Below are 22,566 nucleotides of genomic sequence, written 5' to 3' on the forward strand. Positions count from 1 at the left end.
AGTTTCCAGAACCTGACCCACCTGTGACATCAAAATACTCACACAATGTCTGCAGCAACCCACACTGAACCAAGCTAAATTTTCCTATACCACTAAAACAACCACTGAAAAGACTCCTCATGCATAGGTCACATTCCAAAACTATAAAAAAGGAAAGTCTAGAATGATACAAATACCACCAACACTGTTACCTCTACCACAATTAGTTCTACATATTTTTTAGAAATAATTTCCTAAATAAACCCCAAAACACAGAATTTGAAAGATCATTCAACAGCATCAAATAATTCAAAGATATTTAAAGACAGAAATATCACAAAGAAATTAAAGAGTATAGGAATAAATTTCTGAGTAAGTCCATAAAAACACAGATATATTGCTATATAAAATGATGAACACAATGCATGATTTGCAAGTTAAATTTCGTAAAGACAAGGAAATACTGAAAAATTCAACTGAAAATAAAGATGGAACTTAAAAATTTTAATAACCCAATTAGAAAAATAATGAGTAAGTCTTTCCAATACAGTGTATACAGTAGAAAGTATAGCATAGGAATTTGAAGGTAAAGTAGAAGAATTGAACCACTCTAACCAGAAAAAAAAAGAAACTTTCAGAAAACATCTAGACACCATGTGTGAGAATTTGAAGAGACTTTAAAAAAAAAAAAACGAATCTATGAATCATAGGCAGAGAAGACAAATCCTATGTCAATGGCATAAACTGGAACTTCAATAGGATCAATAGAAAAATAATTTAACCAAATTAAGGAATGATGTATCTATTTAGATATGCAAGAACCACTGAAATACCATAAAGACATAACCAGAGGATTGGGGATGGATAAACAAACAAATAAAAAACTTCCAGCAGCACATTATGGTTAAAACAGTAAATATATATAACAAAGAGAGGATATTGAAAGCTGAAAGAGAAAAACAAAACCACAAGTCAAATATAAATTAAAACCTGTAAATATGTTTATCAACACAAACTTTACAAAATAAAAGTATCTGAAGAAATGTTTCCCAAGTTCAAAAAAAGACTTAGTTTATAATATTCAGCAAAATTATCTGCCATAGTTGAAGGAAAAAATTTTCTGATATAAATAGGTTAAAATAATTCATGTCCACTAAATAACCCTCACAGAGAATACTGGAAGGAATAATTTAGACTGAGGAAAGAATAACATAACCTTGAATATATATAAAGAAAAGAAAAGGAGATAAAAATTGCTGAAATAGAAAATAAGACTAAGAACACAAAATCTAAGGAAAAATAGCAAAATGACCATGTCTTAGTTACTGTTCTCTTGATGTGAAGAGACAGCATGACCAAGCAACACAAAGAAAGCATTTGATTGCGGTTTGCTTGCCGTTTCAGTCTATTGTCATCATGGCACAAGCAGACAGGTGTGGCTCTGAATCAGTAGCTGGTGCCTCTACTTCTGATCCATGGGTACCAGGCTGCCTTAACTAACTGCAGAGAATGGTTCTGCAAACCCTTTACTCCTCATCCTTTCTGTCTCTCAGTCTAGAACCACAATGCTAACTTCACCACATTCTACTGGCTGCTTAAACTGAAACCTTCCCCTGTCCATAAATTTTATTTGCCTAAGTTGGATTTGTTGTTTTTCTTTAGGAACAGATAATTTCCTATACCCTTCACTTTTACAAATTGCAAAAGTAACTGGGTAGAATCTCAATGTGAGGGCACAACTTGCTTTATTTTTCATTTCTCCTTATCTCTTATATCACAAACCCAGGCCCCAACATTAAATTTTCTGGTGTTCCTTTTCTCCTCAACTGTACATTTTTTGCCTAATTCCTCATTTTTATTGCAGACCTGTATAAAAGTAATCACTAATAACCACAGGACCAAGAAATATTATGTTGTCTTGAAATCTCTTCTGCCAAAGATACCAGTCCAAAATTCTTGAATTTATCCTCCATCATATTCTTAGGAAAAGGGCAAAAGGTAGCCATATTTTATGCCAATCTATCACAAGAATGGTCTGTAACCCAGTTACTAACATTCTTCCTGTCTCAATCTTCTTGATCTCAGAATTACTGCCTTCAAAGAGCAGACAGAGACACAGACTCAGAGACACAGAGCTAAAAGGAAATGCTGAGAGCTCTAGAAATGTTAAAGCCTACGCTCCATTTATTCCAATAAGGCCATAACTCCTAAACCTTCCCAAAACAGTTTCATAAACTAAGGACTAAGTATATAACAATAGAAGCCCAAAGAGGTGATTGTGATTTAAAACAGAACCAATAGTGTGAACAGAGGCAGCTTGAAGTGGAAAGTGTGTATTTTATCCAATAGCAGTGATTTTTAATATTCCCAACACTGTTGACATTCCTTTAAGGTTGTTTGACATTCCTTTAATACAGTTCCTCATACTTTGATGACTTCCAACTACATACTTATTTTGTTGCAACTTCCTAACTGCATTTTCCATTGTTATAAATCATAATATAAATATCTGATATATAGGGTATCTGATATGCAAACCCTATGAAATGGTTGTTTCATCCTAAACAAGTCAAGACCAACAGGTTAAGAACTGCTTACCGACATGTTATATACATCTTGAGGGAATTCAGAAAATGTCATCAATGCAAAAACATAGAAGCAGGAGGAACTGAAGCAGAAGCATGGAGGAATGGCGCTTACTGGCTTGCACCCTGTGGGTTATCATATTGCTTTGTTATATAACTCAGGGCCACTTGTCTAAGAGGAACAGTAACTATAGTGGTCTGGATGCTCAAAAATCAGTCAATAATTAAGAAAATGCTTCACATAAATGCTCACAGGGTAATGGGGAAGACATAATTAATCAAAGTTCACTCTTTCCAGGTTTCTCCAGTTTGTGTCAATTTGACAAAAAACTAATCAGCACAATGCTTTCATGAAAAACATACTAGAAAAGGTCAACTATAGGCAGCATGTCTCAGTGGAGTAGTGACTATATATGACGAACTCACAACCAATTTTGTCCTAAATGGAGAAAATCTCAAAGCAATCTTGTTAAAATCAGGAACAAGACAGAATTGTTCTCAAACCTTCTTACAATACTGCTTGAAATCACTATTTATAGCAAAAAGGAAAATAATCCATTATTTTCTTTTTTGCAGAATTTACAATATTATACATAGATATTCTAAAAGTTCTACCATAAAATGGCTCAACAGCTTTCTGTCTCGAGGTCATGAGTTTCCAAGAGCTTGGTTCAGTTGTTTCTATAGATTTCTCCACAATGATCTAAGTATCGGGTTTTTAAACAAAGAGCTGTTAAAACATCGCTGACAACAGGGAGGAGGGAAAGAGCGTAAACAAGTCTTAAGTTAGCCTCACAATGTCTAAAGGGCAATTCCTGTGACCCCCCCCCCTTGAAACTTAACCAAGTATGTCCAAGATAAAACCTCAGCCAGTGAAAAGTATACTAGTGTAAATGCAGTTTGTTTAACCAATTATGTTTGAGGTGATCTAATCATCATGTATATTCCCCTAGTTCTGGTTAAAAGGAGCTAGTAAGCTCGTTTCAGGGTTATCACTATTTTGTTCAGAAGATCCCTCATATGCTGGCATAGTAATAAACAATCTATGTTTTTGCATACTATTTGAGTATCGGTCTTCTTTCATCATTTTCTTGCATCTTTCCATAAGTAGATAAAAGATATTTATAATTAAAGATTCTAAATCTGAGAATAAAGGAGCTATTTCTCATTCATATGGATGGGTTGACTTAATATTGTGAAAATTATCATTCTCCCAAAGGCAATATACAAATTTGGTACAATCCAAATTAAAATCTGCACAACATTATTCAAATAAAGAGGAGAAAAGCAAAATTATCCTAAAATTCATGTGGCACAAAAGAACTTGTACAACCAAAACAATTAGAGTAAAGCAAAACAAAATGAAATGAAAAAATTCAACAAACTATAAACAACAACCAATGGCAGCAGCAACAAAATTATTAAGGGGATTAGTTTAACAGATTCAAAGCTATGTTAATAAAAAAAGAGTGTAATATTGATACAAAAACAGGCATGTAGATCAATGTACCCAAATAGAAGATCCAAACATAGCAGCATCAAATTAAAGACCAATAACATGTGACAAAGATGGCAAAAGTTTAGAATGGTGAAAATGCAGCAACTACAACAAGCAGTAATGGGGAACTGGATGTCCATTTGTAGAATGAAATCAAACCCATATCTATTATCCCACATAAAATTAACCTCCAAATGGATCAGTACCCTCGATATGAAACCTGAATCACAGCAGTTTGAAAGAAAATTTTGATATTTAAATTTTTTTTAAATGAAAAAAAAAAAAAAAAAAGAAAACACAGGTAGTACCAAACAACTATTAGTGAAGAAGGGACTTTCTAAGATGCTATTTGCTCAAGAATTAAAACCAACATATAAGATATGGAACCTCCTAAAAGTAAAACATGTGGACAGCAAGGAAATGGTCAGTTGTTTAGAGAGGCATCCAACAGAGTGTGAGAGAAACATTTCTAGGTTTATATCTGATAAGAATTCCTATCCAGAATATGTAATGAATTTTTTTAAAAGATAAATAATCAAACCACCTAGCAAAAAATTGGGCTATAGACTTAAACAGCCCTTAAAAGAAGAAATAAAAATAGCTATAAAATACTTTTTAAAATCATAATCTGTCATTTTTTTAATTTTAAATATAATTGCTTCATTTGCCTCTACTTTCTTTCCCTCCCCCTAACTCTTACTATGACTTGTCCAAATCCTGGCATCCTCTTCTTAAATTGCTGTTATAACACACACACACACAAACACGTGTGCCTTCACATGCACACAAGTACATGCACACACACTCAAACACAATCTGTTGTTTCTCTTTAGTGTTACTTGCAGCTACATGATTTCAGGATGGATCCATTGGTTTTTGAACCACCAATTGGTGTTCTTGTTGGAGAAACTCTACTTTCTTGGTCTTGGTGTCTTTTAGTTGTCTGCAGTTGTTTGTCTTGTAGAGACAGTCATTGGAGCTGGGCATTCCATGATCATTGTTATCTGCATTTTGACCAGTTAGGCTTCATGAAAAGGTCTCTGTCTCTTGCAAAAAAGAAACTTTTTTTTAGTGAGGTTAGCGAAATATACTTATTAGTGGATGTAGGATATGTATTTAGAGTGCAATTAAAAATTATGTTGATTTTATAAAGGTAAGAGGTTCTCTAAAATCCATGCCTCACTAAGCCCAAGTAGTTGGTAAGGTATCTAGTTTCATGCTTGAACTCCCTCTCATTGAGTGTGTTAAGTCCAATTAGTCAGATCTTGATTACAACCAAGGCATGAGTACCACCATTGTATCTTTGGCGATACCTTGTGATGGTTCAGAGGTGTCATAACTGTGTTGGAAGATTGATTGTGTCTTTTCCTTGATAGCTTGCGTAGACTATTCCAGGACTCATGGAAGAGGTGTTTAGGTCACATCCAGTTCAGCTGCTCTGAGTCCAGTCTCCAAGTATCTGCCTTGAGAAATAATGACATATACCTTTAACTTTGAGAGGCAGAGGCAGGCAGATCTCTGTGAGTTCCAGGCCAGCCTGGTCTACAAAGAGAGCCAAGTCAGCCAGGGATTTTACACAGAGAAACCATGCCTCAAAAAAATCCAACAAAAAATAAGTAGGACTTACCTTCAACCTCTGCAAGGCAAGCAAGGGCAATGGCAATAGGTTGTAGTGTTTTGTGAGTCTCTTTATCCTGGCCAACATCTGAGAAGGGAGTTCTGCTGTGGTTCTATTGAAGAGTGTGTATATGTCTTCAGTGAAAAACATTACCTGCCTATATGGCTTAAGTTCACTTAAATTGTATTTGTGTACGTATAAACACCTTATGCATTACATATAATTTTTGATAAATAAAAATTGATATGTTTTCTTTTAGTCTTTTAAAGTATGTTTGCTGTTATGATTCCATCCCTCTTCCTCCTGCCCCCATTCATTCTTTTCCCCTTTCCCAAATTAAAGTCCTCTCTCCTGTTTTTCACATTTCTCCCCCATGTCATCTACATCCTACTGCTCCCTTCTCTAGTACTACTTCTCCATCCCAGGGTATATTTTTAGTCTTTTAATTTTCTTTATTTCTGAAATAATTCCATGTTATAGGCTCACACCTGAAGAAACTAGGAATCACAGATGAGCAGGACATGTGGTGTTTGTGTTTCTGAGTCTTTGTTTATAACATTTTCTACTTCAATATATTTTTATTGGAAATATACATTTTTATTTCATTTTTAAGAAATATCTTTAAATTGCTCAGTATTCTGAGCAATTATAAAGGCACAAATGAAAACACTTTTAAGGTTGTATCTTGCCATAGTCAGAATGGCTAACCCATGAAAACAACTGACAACAAAAACTGACCGGGCTGAAGGGGACTGTACAAAGCTGAATGTACAGAAATACATGTAATCAAATCTGATAAATAAATGCCATTTTAAATTATGTTCTTTGAAAAAAGTTATTCAGCTGTCATTTAAATAATCTTCTCTTTCCCTTCCCAAACGCTCCATACACAGGCAACAAGAATAGCTCAACTTCACTCACAGTGGCCATATACAGTTCTTAATCTAAAAACCTTTGACAAATTCTATGTCTTTTAAGGGAGATAAATGTAGACTTGATCCTGCCAAACACTAAACACATCAGTCCATTGGTGTCATTGATGGTTCCTATATTCATTAGGAAAGTGCACCTTTTCAGTTGGGTGAATTTAAATTATGAACAAACAGTTGTGATGTGGTTTCTAGAAGAAAGGAGAAAAATAAAGCAATTACTCTTCATTTCTCTATTTGACATATTTGTTAATGTTATTCTGGAAACCTCAAACCTTGTGTCATGTGATTTATCTAGCAGTAGTTCTTAGTAGTAAATAAAAAGAAAACTAAAAATCCAATCACGAAAAGATGATTGTTAAATTTTTTTTTTGTCAAAATATTTTATTAACTAAAGATAAAAGTGTGATACAGACTGACTGACTGACACTTTATTTTCTGCCTGGACGTTGTGGGAATTGACTCTCTACTGTGATAGAATGACCAACAATGAGCTACACTCCTGGCCTTCTATGAAATATTGGAAAACCACATGAATTTGTGTTATTTATAGGATACATTTTATCTTCTGGATTTCAATAAATATAGACATTCTGAAATAGTAAGGAGGCTTAACACCCACAGCACTGAAATCTTGGTATATTATTTACTTGTTCATTTGTTTTATTTGCCTGGTCAATATCAGTATATTAACTTCGATATTTGATAGTATGATGGCTTGTTAATATATAAATTAATACAATCCCTTTGATTAATAAGTCCGGACTTATTGTGTCATTTGTATATCTAGGTAGGGAGAATGAAAGAATTTAAAATCTGGAAGATGGCGGTGCATTTGGTAAAACAGGAAACAAAAGAAAAATGGGGCCTAGAAAACGATCAGCACACTAGAAGAGACAAGGAGAAAATAGCAGATGATAGTATAGTATTGATGTTTTTATCCAATTCAGATTTTGAAATTATGTCCCTTTCTTTCTTTTCAGTCTATTTGGTCTCAGTTTTCTCACCTATAAAATGAAGATAATTGCAAGAATTTGTTGTTATTTTTAAGAATTGAATTGAATTGCATAAAAAATATTGTCATTTACAGTGTGAGCCCTTGATAATAATAACATTAATTATGGTAGTCATCATCATCCTCATCACTGCTGGGCATCTATGAATCTTTTCAGTCACTGAAAATAAATTCTAACGCCATACAAATACTTTTGTGTGTAATGACTGTATCTCCTTATATCCTGGAGTAATTAATTATGAAATAAGTTTGTATTTTAAAGTAGATTAATTTTAAGGATTCAAAGTGAAAACAAAAAATACAATTTTTAATCTTTAATTCCACTCTAAGTTCATCTAAATTCAAATGAAGTCTACATTTTTGTTCTTCTCTGTTCATTTTTATTATTATTATTATCTTTTAGTAAAAATGAGTAGATCGTTTTGCTATAACTCTTAGAAGCTATTAAAACACCTCTCATCTCATTTTGCTGTGGAAAAAAGTAAGAAGGAAAAGTGTCTTCTTCTCATTAAATTTAAAACAAACAAACAGGGGGACAAGGAATCAAACGAGAGCTCTTTCCTGAATAACACTTGAGAATGGCCTCCTTATTTTGTAGGAAAGGTAAGAACCCATACCTCCATATATACATTCAACACTCCTAGGATATAAGCAATGGCTATGTAAACCATGCACACTGAACTTTAAGCATTAAAAAAGAAAACAAAATTATTTTATTTTTGAAACTTGCTCAGCCTCCTCTTCAATAACTTTAAAATATACATGTCATCCTTCTCCCAAGAAATTCTGCTTCATTTGACGTTTAGTGCTGGGCAAGTTCGCGCAGCTCCTGAGACTTTTTCCCAGTAATTTATGGTAACCTCCGCCTGAGGTCATGGCTCTGAACTCCAGCCAGAATCTTCTAGAGCGAAATGAGGCAGCATAACTCCGCTGCTCTGCAGTGTCTCTGTCAGGAATAATTAGGCAAGAACTAAAAAGGAATCACAAGAGGAAGAGCCTTTGGGACGGTGTGCCTCACCTGAGTGCCCTCAGATGCGGTGATTCTTCCAGGACAGTCCTACTTCCCACGCCCTCGGAAACAGTTCTGTTAGCAATTTCCCAGGGAAATATTCCGTCATTTTTTCCCCGAGTCCCCAGTTAAAAATCCACGTTCAAGACTCAGAAAATCCTAATCAAGAAAATGCAATTTTGTATTGAATTTTAGAACCTAAAACCTGAATTTTTATCAAGATCTGTTACCCAGGCTAAAGGACAAGCTTTATCATTCCACAGCCCAAAGCAATAGAACTCTGGTTTGAAAACAAAGCAATTAAGGCACCTAAATAGCCACCACATTTAGATTTTTTTTTTAATCTGCTACATTGCCTGCGTCATATTATCCCATTTCTGTTTCTCCTTCTGCATTTCCTGGGGGCTGATCTTTAATCGGGCATTTGAAGTCGGGAGGTGATGAAGAGCAGTGCTTTTGGCATTTTGACCCCTCCCACCAAAAATGCAGGATGGGCTCCTTATGTTACTTACTCTTGTGAACTAGGAAGTTTTGATGTGGCAGACACAGCATAGGGGTGAGGGATCCCTTTTCCACATTTTCTATAAACGGTCTGAAACTACTTAAGTTTTTTTTTTGCATACACGAAAGCATGAAACTGTATCATGCTGTTTGAGAAGTTAATTCATTTGGGTAACTGTAGGCCACATTGCTGCTTCTGTGAGTGAAAAGAAAGCCTCCAAATATTGTAAGGTACAATACGAGATTATTGGAGCTGAACCCCAGTGAGTTACACTTTGATTAGAAGACTCAGAATTTATCCCACCCATAGAGCAATCAAAAGTTAATAAGCCTGAAGAACACACAGCTGGATGCTCTACATGGTCTCTTCCATGTCTATGGGGGGAAAAAAAGTTATTCGTACTGTCATGCATTTCTCCATCTTGCAGGACTTTTAACCCTAGAGTTGTTCATTCTATTGACCTTGAACTGTTGACTGGTTAAGGACATATCACCACCTGCTGTAAACAACAGGAGAAAATAATCTAGAAAGCCAGATTTAGTGCCCGGTGCTGACATCAGCAAATCACCCGGTGTTCCTCTGCTGTGCTCTAGTAATAGGGTTCTTTCTGCCAGGGAACATGGTTAACAGAATTTCTACTTTTGGGGGAAATATGAGACTTGTTACATGAATGGAGATTTAAGCGAGAAGGAGGAAGTGAGGGTAAGGGAATAATATACAGACAGGCAGACAGATAAACATGAAGGAATCAGGGAGAAAGACATAAGAAGGTTTAGAAGAGGCTAAAGAGAGAGACAAAAAGAAAAAAAAAAAGAGGCACCCTGGGCCTTTAACCACTTGGAAGTGTGACACATGACATTTACTGCCATCTTATAAGTGAAGATCAACATGCTGAATGTGCTACTGATTCAGAATCCATAAATAGTTCATAGTGAGTCATATGCACATTAAAACTTGGGAAACATCATGAGACATGTCAATTGTATTTTGTGATGAAATGAATCTAGCTACACATTGCTATATGATATAGCATTTAACTTTCTATGATTAAAAATGTAACAAAAATTTCAGACAGTACCTCAAATCTTCTATAATATTTAATTAATATGGAGTGTTTGCTCAGCCAAAGGAGTTTGCTGTCGCTTATTTATTTATTTATTTATTCATTGATTTTTTACTTCTTTTAAAGATTGAGTGGGTTTAAATAAGAATGTCCCAATAGACTCATATGTTTGAATGCTTGGTCCACAGTTAGGGGCACTGTGTGGGAAGGATTAGAGGCTTGGCATTGTTGGAAGAGGTGTGTCACTGGGGTTGAGCTCTGAGGTTTCAAAAGCTCACCAGACTCCACTGTCATCCTGCAAAACTCATGTATAATAAAACAATTGTTTTCTAAGTAAGGACTTCCAACGGAAGGACAGCAGGTAAGATTACAGTTAAGTTTTTTAAGAAATGCACTTTCCTAAGGAGCACCTTTAAAACAAACTCTTCAGAAGACCATGGCCAACTTCTGCATCCCCACTGTACCATCCTACCTTGATTGTATTCACTGGGGAGCTATAAGAGGACAATGGGTTTGCTGTTTTGACTGAAGTCTTATTTAATTCATCTATTGATGTTCCATAATTTCTCTAGTTCACAGCTTTATTCTGAGGGCTCTAACTCTACTCTGCTTAACTTAGTATTTTTCAGTGATATCCCAAACCGAGCACTCATTTAACACACAGGTTAGTAATTCAGCAACTAGGTCCTATCCAGGACATCAGGAAGGCACATGGCAGTCTTCATTCTTAACAATCCCCAGACTATGTGCTAGGTTTACTTAAACGTGTAGAATCATGAAGTTGTGGCCCTATCCTGATAATCAATCAGTAAACTGGACCAAGCCTACAGCTCTTATACACACCAGTTCAAAAGTTCTCTTCAGTGGGTCTGGTTCTCAGCACCCCACAATTAACAATTTGTTTTTATGCTTACAGGACAAAGTTATTTTAATATCATTTTCCATGAGTCTCTCTAAGAGTAATGACCAACACATGATTATTTTATATAGTCATCAAATTCCAAATCTGTATCACTTATACATTTTTCGCAAATGTGTAACATATACAATGAAAGTCAGTGGACTCACATTTTCTTTTTCTTTCCTTTTTTCTTTTTCTTTTCTTTTCCTTTTATTTTAAAAAATTTTACAGGTAGCTTCCTCATGTTTGATAATTTCAGGTTTAAACTCTGGATTTCTATTGAAGTTTGTATGCAGGTACTTTGTGCTGTTTATTGTAAATGTTATAAGCCAAACCATTTTGTGTCTGTCATATGCTATAACCATTTTAAGCAGCCAAAATTCCTGGAAGACGATAATGCAATGCTAGAATTATAGCAATCAGATACATGTCCTGTTTCTTTAATAACATATATAAATGAAAATAAATTCTCCAACATGTAAGTTTGTAAGATCTTTGTGGTCCACCCTATTATAAAGAGCAGAACATTAAAAAATTAGCCAGGAAAGTTGTTTCTGGCTTCAGTAACTACAGCTGATAAAATATTGTTAAAAGATCTAAACATTATTTTAAATGTTTACAAATGGTAAGCTATGCCCTCTAATGATAAACCAAGCTTGCTACACACATTAGAAGAAATAACTTAAAGCAAAATGGCTCTAATTCTAACACATGGCCAAGCTATGGGGACCACAGCAGTAAATTATCCTTGCCACCTGTTATCAGGAATAGTCTACAGCAATCTGTGCAACAATCTTGATTTTTTTCTTCAGCCACCTCAGCAAGGCTTCTTGAATTATTCTATTCTGCAACTTTTCAGGGTCAGGAAAGTCTGGTGACCTAGATGAGACAGAACAATTTGACTTCTGCTTGGGATCCTGGTTAAAATGCTTTTCTGCTCCAAGACTGGCATGGTTTCTGTATTCTCTGCTACCCTAGAATACATTTACGAAAGGGTCAAGTTGATTATATCAGGGTTAATGTGCCTATTGCAAAGTCATGATGCACAGAACATATACAGTAGGAAACAAATTACAGTCTGAACTCTATTTGATTGCTTTTAATTAAATTTTGACAGATGTTTAATACGCTCAATAAACAATAACTTAAATACTTTATACTATATTTAAAACAGTTCTGAGGAACTCAGTAAAATGTCAATTTCCCTCTGATTTGTTTCTCCGTAACATATCATTTTCTATGAGATCATTAATTTTCTTGCCTCACCGTGTTGGTCTCATCAGTCCACATTTATGTGCCTTAATTCTCTCAGATGCAGTTCTGGATGGGTTGAAACTCACTATGAATTGCCCAAAGGCATCAGGAGACCCAAATCCTTTCAGGAAGCCAGAAAGTTGGATTATCCATCCATTTATTAATGTGTCAAACTCGAATTACACATGGCTGGCTACAAAATTAAGTTGCTCTTTCAGGATATCAGCAAAGACATAGATACAGAATTATGGCTTCATGTTGCTATTGTTTTCCGATCACAGAGTGCTTTACTTGTATACCATTGTTAAATTGTGTTCACTGAAAGTGCAGATTGAAAAGGGTATTGATTGCAGCTTTCCAAAGCCTGAAGTGGTTCTGTGATTTCAGAATCGAACAGTTACAAGGAAAAGTGTGTGTTTCTAGCTTTAGCACCTGGAAAATCCTGGAACCCTTTAAAGACAAGGGCTGATAATGAGATGATGTTATGAAACTTCCTGGTAGAAAGGGGTGCAGCTGTGACCACTTTCCAGTTTCTGAAGGGCTGTATCAGGCTTAGTAATTCTCCTATAAAATCACGTATGTCTTCCAACTCTGACTGTATCTATAGAACACCAGCTGCTCTCCACACAGCTTTCGAGTGGATAAAAAACAATGGTTCAACACATCACTGATAACAGATAAACACCAACAGATTCAGTGATTCAAAGCATGCATAGTTTGACTTGAACAAAGACCTTGAAAATGTGTACTTAAAATCCTAGATTCACTGCGATGTTACTGCATCTTGTGAATATTGAGATACAATTAGGGCATAGGGATTGACACCTCCAGGTGAGGTATTCTGTCAGACAACATGGATACAAAGAAAAGAAGCATTCACAATCTGGCAGGGTCAATGTCAGCAGACATCTAATCCTCTGTCACCTTGATACTGGGTTTCCCAGTTTTCAGTGCATGATAAATTGTAGGAGTCCATGGATTTGGATCCATTCCACTTTGACCAAAGTTCAGAGAGTTCAGAGCTACTCTCACTCCTCCAAGGTTATGACAGGAGATGTGATCCAGGGTGTGGCTACCTACAGAATGCTTGGCCTAGGGTGTTGGCATGCCTAAACAACAGAATATTTTACTCAGTATATAGTTACTTGATTTTGGGGGTGTATTAGAGGGGTAATTATTTTGTTAGACGTCTTGTTTTCTCCCCAACCCCTTTTGGATTGGGGTATATAAGCATATAGTAAATAAATGCGGGTGAATTCAGTATTCACTGGGTTGTCCTCCAAATTCTATTCTGTGTTTCTATTTCTTTTGTATCTCTGTTTTGTCTGCCAGATGTTTCTCATCCACACACCACTACCCTGGAATCCATGAACCCATTGAGTGTTCATGTGATTTAAGCCACCCTGCCTATTGTAATCTTATAGAGCAGCTCAAATAAGGACAATACAGGTGACAGGAACACAGATGAAGTTGCTTTTTCCCCCTAAGGTGCTTCAGTTGCTTTGGGAGAAGGTCACAAAGAGGTATTTTCATACTATTGAATGAAATGCAGACTACCCAAACAAGGTCACCTAAAGGCTATTTAACCAAAGCTTGCTAGAGCAAGAGAATAAGTCACCATAAATTACATGTTTTAGAGTCTCTAATGTTGGAGTTTTTCATTGGGACCACCAGTCAACCAGGTCCTGCCTGCAGGCTTCCACATAACCACAGAGAGATTTATATTAATTATAAATGATAGGTTTATAGCTTACGCTATCTAGCTATCTTTTAGGAACCAGCTTTTACGTCTTAAATTAAACTATATTTTATCTATGTTCTACCACATGACTCTGTACCTTCTCTCAGTAAGGTATGTTCATGTACTCTTTCATATGCATCTCTCTGTGGACACTCATACCTCCCCTCTTCTTTTTTCAGCATCCTCTTAGTCTAGTTTTGCCACCCGGTCTTTTTCTGCACAGCTATAGGCCAGTCAGATCTTTATTAGCAATGACAGCAACACATCTTCACAGTGAACAAAATAATTATTCAACAGCATTTCCCCATTTTTGACTAGTCAAACAAGAAAGTTTTAACTTTAAAATGGTAAAACTATATATAACAAAATAATAGTTGTCAAGTAAGAAGTATAGTACAATATCAAGTTTATTTGTATTTCGCTACTTTAGAGAAAATATTTTATTATCTACCCTATCTTTGTGAGTCTAAAATTTCATACTCAATCTTTTTCATAGCTAAGGAAATCTTTAAGTCTACTTATTTAGTCTTTAACTCCATCAAAGACCATAGAAGGGTGTAATGTAATGATATGACAGTGACATCTGGCTGCCTGGACAGTCACCCAAAGTTCTCCTATAAAGTTGGGCATTCATCTTTGGTGTGCAGGCCTAGTATATCTGACAGACATTTCTGAGAAGCAGGTAATTTTGAAGGACTACCTATCTTGTCTGCGAAAAGTTTGGCAGTTGCTGTCTCTTATATCCTGCTGGTTCAGTTTGCACAGCATACTGTCAGTAGTTGAGGTAAAAGCCATTTTTGCCCAAAAGACTAGTTTTTTTCATAAAGAAAACAAACTCTCTATAGAGATTATTTGATGCTCATTATCTTCATTTGAAATAAATTGGTGCTAACAGGAGCAGACATGTCTCATTGTCATCAAAAGCTTTACATTATTAAACACATTAAATGCCAAATACTGTAGGACTTTGAATTATTTGAAGACCATCTATCTATTGAAATATGTCTGCTTAATCTTGAAAACATACCTAATATGACTACAAGTTTGATTATTATAGATGACTAACTACTAACCTGTATTTTTATATTGTGTATTGCATTCTTAAATAATTTGCATGAACACAATATCCTAAACAAGAGTAGAAAGTTGCATATAGCATAGCAAAATTCACTTTAAATTTCTATGTGTTGCTTTTATTGGTTAATGAATAAAGAAATTGGCTTGGCCTGATAGGGTAGAACAGAGCCAGGTGGGAAAGTCTATATTGGATGCTGGAACAAAGGAGGCCGAGTCAGAGAGAAGCCATGGAGCTGCCCCTGGAGACAGACTTGCTGAAACTTTGCTGGTAGGCCACGGCCTTGTGGTAATGCACATGATAATGGAGATGGGTTAAATAAAGATCTAAGAGTTTGCCAATAAGAAGCTAGAGCTTATGGGCTAAGCAGTGATTCAATTAATATAGTTTCTGTGTTGTTATTTCAGTTCTGGGTGTCTGGGATGAACAGGCAGCCTTTTCCTCCAATCAATAAGCCAATATCCATACTGTTTTAAAATATTTAGAGATTAGTACTTGTTTTTTTTTTTTTTTTTGGATTGAAATAGATTCAGTAATCTACCATTTGTTCCTATCATTCCTACATCACCCCTTTTTCTTTTAGAAAGTTATCTTTGAACTTGCCATTTTTCTTCAGCTGTTTTCCTGACTGTTACCAATAATAACTTTTAACAAACCTCCTTTAAATGCCCACAAACATCCATAACCAATTTTTGGGAATGTGGGCATTGTTTTCTTTAGACTACTTCCTGTTGTCTGGGGATGCTGGAATCTTTGGGGAAATCATTATCTTAGGATAATGATTTAGTCTTGTCTTGAGTAGTTTGTGAGGCTGGATCATCTCATCCAGCATCCTTATTCTGAATGAAGAACTCTGAGAAAATTGCAACAGAGGCATTTTCAAATGCTTGATCTCTTGAACCATTTGTTTTCATTGCTGTTTGGGCCCCCTGCTCTGAGAATACATAAACTTTTTAAAGTAACATTTTATCTGTATTAATACAAGTTTAGACTATGTTTTATACATTATTTAGCCAAAGATGATTATTTTGGGTTTATATTTGAGCCTGTAAGATATACATTAAGTTTTCTAGGTTTATTTCTTTGTTACTCGAGGCAGTATTTTCTGGATGGGTCTTCTCTGATCTAATCTGATTCATATCAACCTGGAATAAATCCATATTCTCTCATTTCCTATCAAAATAGAAGCATAACCTTTTCCCCAAAGCAACACATGATTAGACTTTGATTTTTGAAGTCAAGATATTTTTAAAAGGAATAGATTGGTTTAATCAGGAAGCTTTTATAATCCAATATCTCATAGCCTATGTGTGTGTATATATATAAAGTCTGTGCATAAAATGTTTATATTACACATACACATTGTAAATATATCATATATAATATATTATAGTAGTCTATATAATATATTATATATAATATATGTTATAGTAGTCTATGTATATAATATATAATCATATACTAAAATTATATGATGTATGTGTTATATAATGCATATATCATATGCATGTACGTCTATGTATATATTTAAATATGCAGTAACCTGTTTAGTGGTTTGTTCCATCTAGATGTGTCTCTATTGCACATGTGTATTGTTTTTTGATGGTATGAGACAAATCTAAAATTGTTATGTCAGCTGCCAGTATTGCTCTGCTTAGTGCACGGTCCTAGTGCTTGGCTTTTGTAGGCTAGCTGCATCCTAGAACAGGCTCTGTTTCTGTGTGTTTGGAGCCTTTTCTTAAGCTTTCTCATGTTTTACATGGACATATGTTGCCCAAAGCTGGCCACTATGTTTAGGCATAGAGCTTTGTTGGGACACCAATTTGCTCTGTCCTTCCAGCTGGCTCCTAAATAACCAAAAAGAGACTTAATATTAATTATAAATGCTAGACTGATAGTTTAGGCTTATTTATCTGCATTTCACTTGTGACTCTCTTGACTCTGCCCTTCTTCTTTTCTGCATTTTTCTACTCTGGCTTTCATGCCCAATTGCATCCCGCCCGGCTTCACTTCAGTCAGCTCTTTATTAACAATGACAGCAGCACATCTATACAGAGAACAAAATAATCAGTCCACAGCACTCTAAGCTATGTAGAAGATTGAAAATACTTTGTGCAAAACGGAATAGAGGAGGTGTCAGAATACGTTCAAGAATAACAGCATGGGAGGCTATCTGAAGCTTGAGTACTTGGCTAAGAAAGAGGACATGATTTTTCTCTGATTAGTTCTGTACATGAAGCAGTCCCACAGTATTTATACTAAATACAGAAGGGTCTAAATAGCTCTGAATGTAAGTGAGATGAACCTGAATACACACGCTTCAGGGAGTACAGAACTCAGGTAATGTTTTACTTTAGGGCATATCATGACGTCCGTTCTCCTAGGAAAAAAAGAAGAATGCCAGAGTTCTCAAAAGAGTAATGAATGTAAAATGGGATGGCTCCGAAAGCTTTCATGGAACACACAGATGTCACATGACCAGTATCAAGGTGATCTGATCAGGGAAAGCAGACATAGACAGAGGTTATATGGTCAGACTAATGTGGGCAAAAGTGAGAAATGAGATCTATATTTTACCCTGAGTTCTGCTGCTATGGTGGAATGATCACACAAGCAAAAAAAAAAAAAATTCATAGCATAAATACTGTGGATGCTGTGATTCTTAACAAAATAAGGGAGTGATGTTGGCATAGGATAATATTATATTTTAATTTGATTACTGGCTTTTAAAAATGACATCAGAAGCAAGAAACACCATTAGGCAGATGGGTATTTGTCCACTGTATTTACAATAGGAAAACAAGAGGAGAATATAGTTGAAATACTCTTCAGCAAATGACATTTTATGCCCAAAAGTCACTCCTCCTGAGGGAAAGATCACTGTCGAGAAAGTCAAGAACATCATGCAAGAAGCTATGACCACACACAAACAGAAGAGAAATAGGAATTGGTAGAAATTCCCCAAATCAGAACAAAGCATGAATATATCCCCATACCAAAGAACCTTGATGAAGTCTGTAAAGATGGTTAGGGGAGGAACATGTCATATGCTGTTAGGATATAGCTCTATGAAAGGTGTAGCTGACCTGCTGTAATGTTTAGAATGTTCCTATATTATCTGAGAACCTGAAGAACTATATTTTATATCCTGAATGAAGTTTATCATTAAATGAAAAGTTTGGGCTCTGACTTATAGGAAAATCAAATACAAATAAAATGAGGTCTGGCTGTGAATACAAAATCCAGGATAATAAACTATTTATACATAATTAAAATGAACAAATCAAATGAGAAGTGATCATTCATGCATACCTAGTAAATAAATAGCAGGTTATGTGGGAGCACAGAAAAATATATTATAAAAACAAATGCTGTTGAAATCAGTAGCAATTGACTTAAATCCTTTGTAAATATTTAATTCCTGATGTCAGAGAAATTTCCCATACATTTTATCAAAACAAAGTAAGGTATAATTATGAGATGTATAAAATGCAGAGTAATTATATCTGAAAGAAATTGTGGCATATATTTCCTGATCATGAAGTTTCACACATCATTTGTTTGTCTGCCTTGAGGCAAGGACTCCTGTACCCCTGGGTGTCTTTATACCCATTATGAAGCTGAGAATGACCTTGAACTCTTGATCCTCCTGATGTTACTTCCCAAGTGTTGAATTTTAGACCTGGTCCCCTATACCAGCTCAAACACCTTTTGTAAAATGCACATTTACATTGAATCTCTAGCAACTATCTTGTTCAACCCATGTGTTTTGTTTACTTCTTTCACTAAAACCCTACAAAAAAGATTGTAAAAGTCTTTAAAGGAAGTGTTCTTTACAATGGACAGTATGTCTCTTCTAGAGTCTTCATAGATTTTACTGAGAAGCCTGTAAATTTCACTTATGATACCGAAAGAATCATAACAGTATCAGAAATTGCACAAGATTAAATTATCCCACGACTGGGGAGGAAAGATAGTGGCCCAAATTATAGGAAATGTCCTATTTATTATTCTGTATTATACATAGTAATTTATTAATTATATATAAATTATTACTATGTATTATAATGGAAAATGAATAAATTACATTAAGAAAGAAAAAAACAATAAAATCAGTCACTAAGAGACCTACTTTGAGACTCAATTATGTTTACTTGTTAGTAGCACTCTTCATGCAAAATAAAATATTAAAGACAACTCAAGTATAAAGTGTCAGACTATTTAAATAATGCCTATTTTCTGTATGAAATAATTTTAAAGCTATTTTACATTTTAAAATGAAAATATACTAATTTTAATAAAGAAAACCAACTAAAGAAAAACATGTAGAAAATAATGCTATGCCAATAAATTATTATAAAACCTATGTATAGAAAATAGATAAAAACATCTCACATAGACAGGTCTCAAACTGTTCATGGTATAGCTCACTTACTATTATTAGGGAACAAGAAAGAAAGATTTGTGGAATGCTGCTCTCATTTAAATTTTAACTTATTTTATTTTTTCTGTCCTCTTGCCATGAAAAAACACTATGGCCAAAGCAATGTTTAAAAATGACATTTAATGGGGTGTTGCTTACAAATCAATGAGACAAAGAGTTGGTTCTTCGAGAAAATAAACAAAATAGACAAACCTTTATCCAAACTAACCAAAAGGCAGAGAGAGAATATCCAAATTAACAAAATCAGAAATGAAAAGGGGGACATAACAACAGACACGGAGGAAATACGAAGGATCATCAGGTCATATTTTGAAAACCTGTGCTTCACAAAATTGTAAAACTTAAAGGAAATGGACAACTTCCTGGATAAATATCACTTACCAAAATTAAATCAAGACCAGATAAGCAAATTAAACATCCTGATAACTGCTGAAGAAATAGAAACAGTCATCAAAAGTCTCCCAACCAAAAAAAAAAGCCCAGGACCAGATGGTTTCAGCTCAGAATTCTACAAGACATTCTAAGAGGAACTGATACCAATACTCCTCAAATTATTCCACACAATAGAAACAGAAAGAACATTGACAAACTCTTTTTATGAGGCTACATTTCTTATTATCTTTAGTCCAAAGACTTCCCTCAAGTGTCCTCTGGGAAGCTGGCTGAGTGGTAACAAATACTTCCCACCTATTTGTTATTGTTTATCCTTCAATAATGACAGCTTTGATAAATATAATACTGAAATATTATATTTAATATAATTAAATATAATATAATTAATGCCTCTCGGAACGTGAAATACATCCTTTCAAGATTTCCTGGCTTTTAAATTTTTTACTGGAATGTCCATTGCTATTTTGATGGGCTTACTTTTTTATTAGATCAATAAAGATTTTTTACAATATGTTTTGATCATATTCACCTCTTCTCTCTAAATTCCTCTTAAACCCAACCTGTTCTTCTATCTGCCTAACTTTTTGTCCTGTTTTTGTAACACATAATTTCCAATTTCTGCTTTTTATATACTCTTAGGTTTTTGCTTTGTACTCTCCTGTGGTCAACTTACTCTTAGAGAAAACAGATTCTGATATTTAGTAGTCTCAATTACCAATAGCTCCTCCATGAAGGGTGAAACTTCATCCCCTTCCCATATACTCTGGGATTTTGTATGGCTTTATCTTTCACAGATCTTTTGTATATTGCCATAATCACTAAGTTTATGTGTTCTGCTGTCTGTGTCTAGTAGAAGCTTTTTATCTGAATTATCCACTAACTCATTCTTTTACACTCCTTCCACTCTATATTCCATAATTATCCTTGAGACTTGGAAGGAGGAAAAGTGATGTAAATGTTCCATTCCAGGCTAAAAATTTTCAGTCTTACAATCTCCATCTTGACCAGCTACTGTTCTTTCTTTTAAATTATTATATGACAAAAAGAAGTATACTTATATGACTATAATGATGTTAAGATTAGGTTTAAAACTAAGCCTATATTGCCCAATAGTACTAGCATTTTCTCCCTTAGGGCTTGTAACCTCTCTAACCAAAGGTCTGTGGCCTAATAATGGGGATCAGTATGGGTTTTACTTTATGGAATGAAAAATGAATATAATGAAATTTATGCCTTGGCAATGCTGAAGCATGCATGGGCAGCCCATATATGGCAGTTCTGTTGAACTTCTGCATTTTGGGTTTCATTGTGGAAGTTGTTGAGGATGACTAACCAGATTTCTTTCTCAAGAGGACACCATATCTCATAACAGATAGCTGTAAGTCACCATCTGGTTGTTGAGTATTAAACTTAGGGCCTTTGGAAGAGCATGCAGTCCTCTTAATAGCTGAGCCAGGGCTGGAGAGATGGCCTTAAAATCCAATGAGAAAGCAGTTCCTTGAATTCATGTTTATGTTACTGTTATATCAATAAGCATGTCCTGCCAGGACAGTAATTACTATAACTCATGGGTTTTATAGGTGGGTAACGATGACAACTACTAGTAATATACACAGCACTTTTCAGCAGTAAGAAAGTTATTAGTCATGATGAAGCTTCATTTTTAGTAATGACTTAATTTATCTGTGACTTACATTTTCTATGTTGATGTTTTCAATATGCTTTCTCTTTTTTGTCCACCTAATGTTTGTTCTACATATACTATAAAAGGGGAAGTTTCTTTTCTGATATTGTCCTTTAGCTCAATTAACAATTTATTTTACCTAACTAGGGAATATTTTCTGTTGTTAATCTTTTAGGGATATTCTTCGCATATAGAATTATATTCCTTTCTTGTATTCCCATAACTTTGGATTTTATCCTTTCACACTATCACAAATGTCATGTATGTATCACAAATATCATGTATATATCACAAATGTCATGTATATATGTATATATGTCTTGAAATCCAGAATTGTTCATTATTTATTTAGTTTTTGTTCTTGGTAGACTGTTCAAATTCCTCCAATTTCTTTCAAACACAAATTGACCTTAAATTTGTATCAATAAATGAAAGTCCTTACCAGTGTAAAGGATTCATTTATATATCCTATCCATAACAAAATGGGAGTATTACTTGTGGTTGATACAACATTTAAAATTGCCTAAACTTTTGTATAGTGTAGCATACTATCTTTTGGGACATACTAGAAGCACATAATTACAAATGGGAAACTTATCTGAACAGTTTTCTGATTATCTGTTTGTTAGCTCTCTGGTTAACCATCATGAATAATGAAAGAAATGCTGTATTTGTTAACCCACTTCTCTTTTTCTTTCATGCTGTGATGATCCGCAGAGAAAAGTGGAAAATGTGCTGATGTAATTACAGGTTCAGGTAATGTCTATAGGAGTTTAATGCAATTCCTTTTGCATCTAAGGATATAAGCCTCTCAGTTAATCACAGTTTGAATTATCCAACTGGTTATTTTAATTTGTTCTTTTCCACTAATTTTTT

The sequence above is a fragment of the Chionomys nivalis genome, chromosome 16 (genome assembly GCF_950005125.1).
Source record: "Chionomys nivalis chromosome 16, mChiNiv1.1, whole genome shotgun sequence".
NCBI classification, from domain to species: Eukaryota; Metazoa; Chordata; class Mammalia; order Rodentia; family Cricetidae; genus Chionomys; species Chionomys nivalis.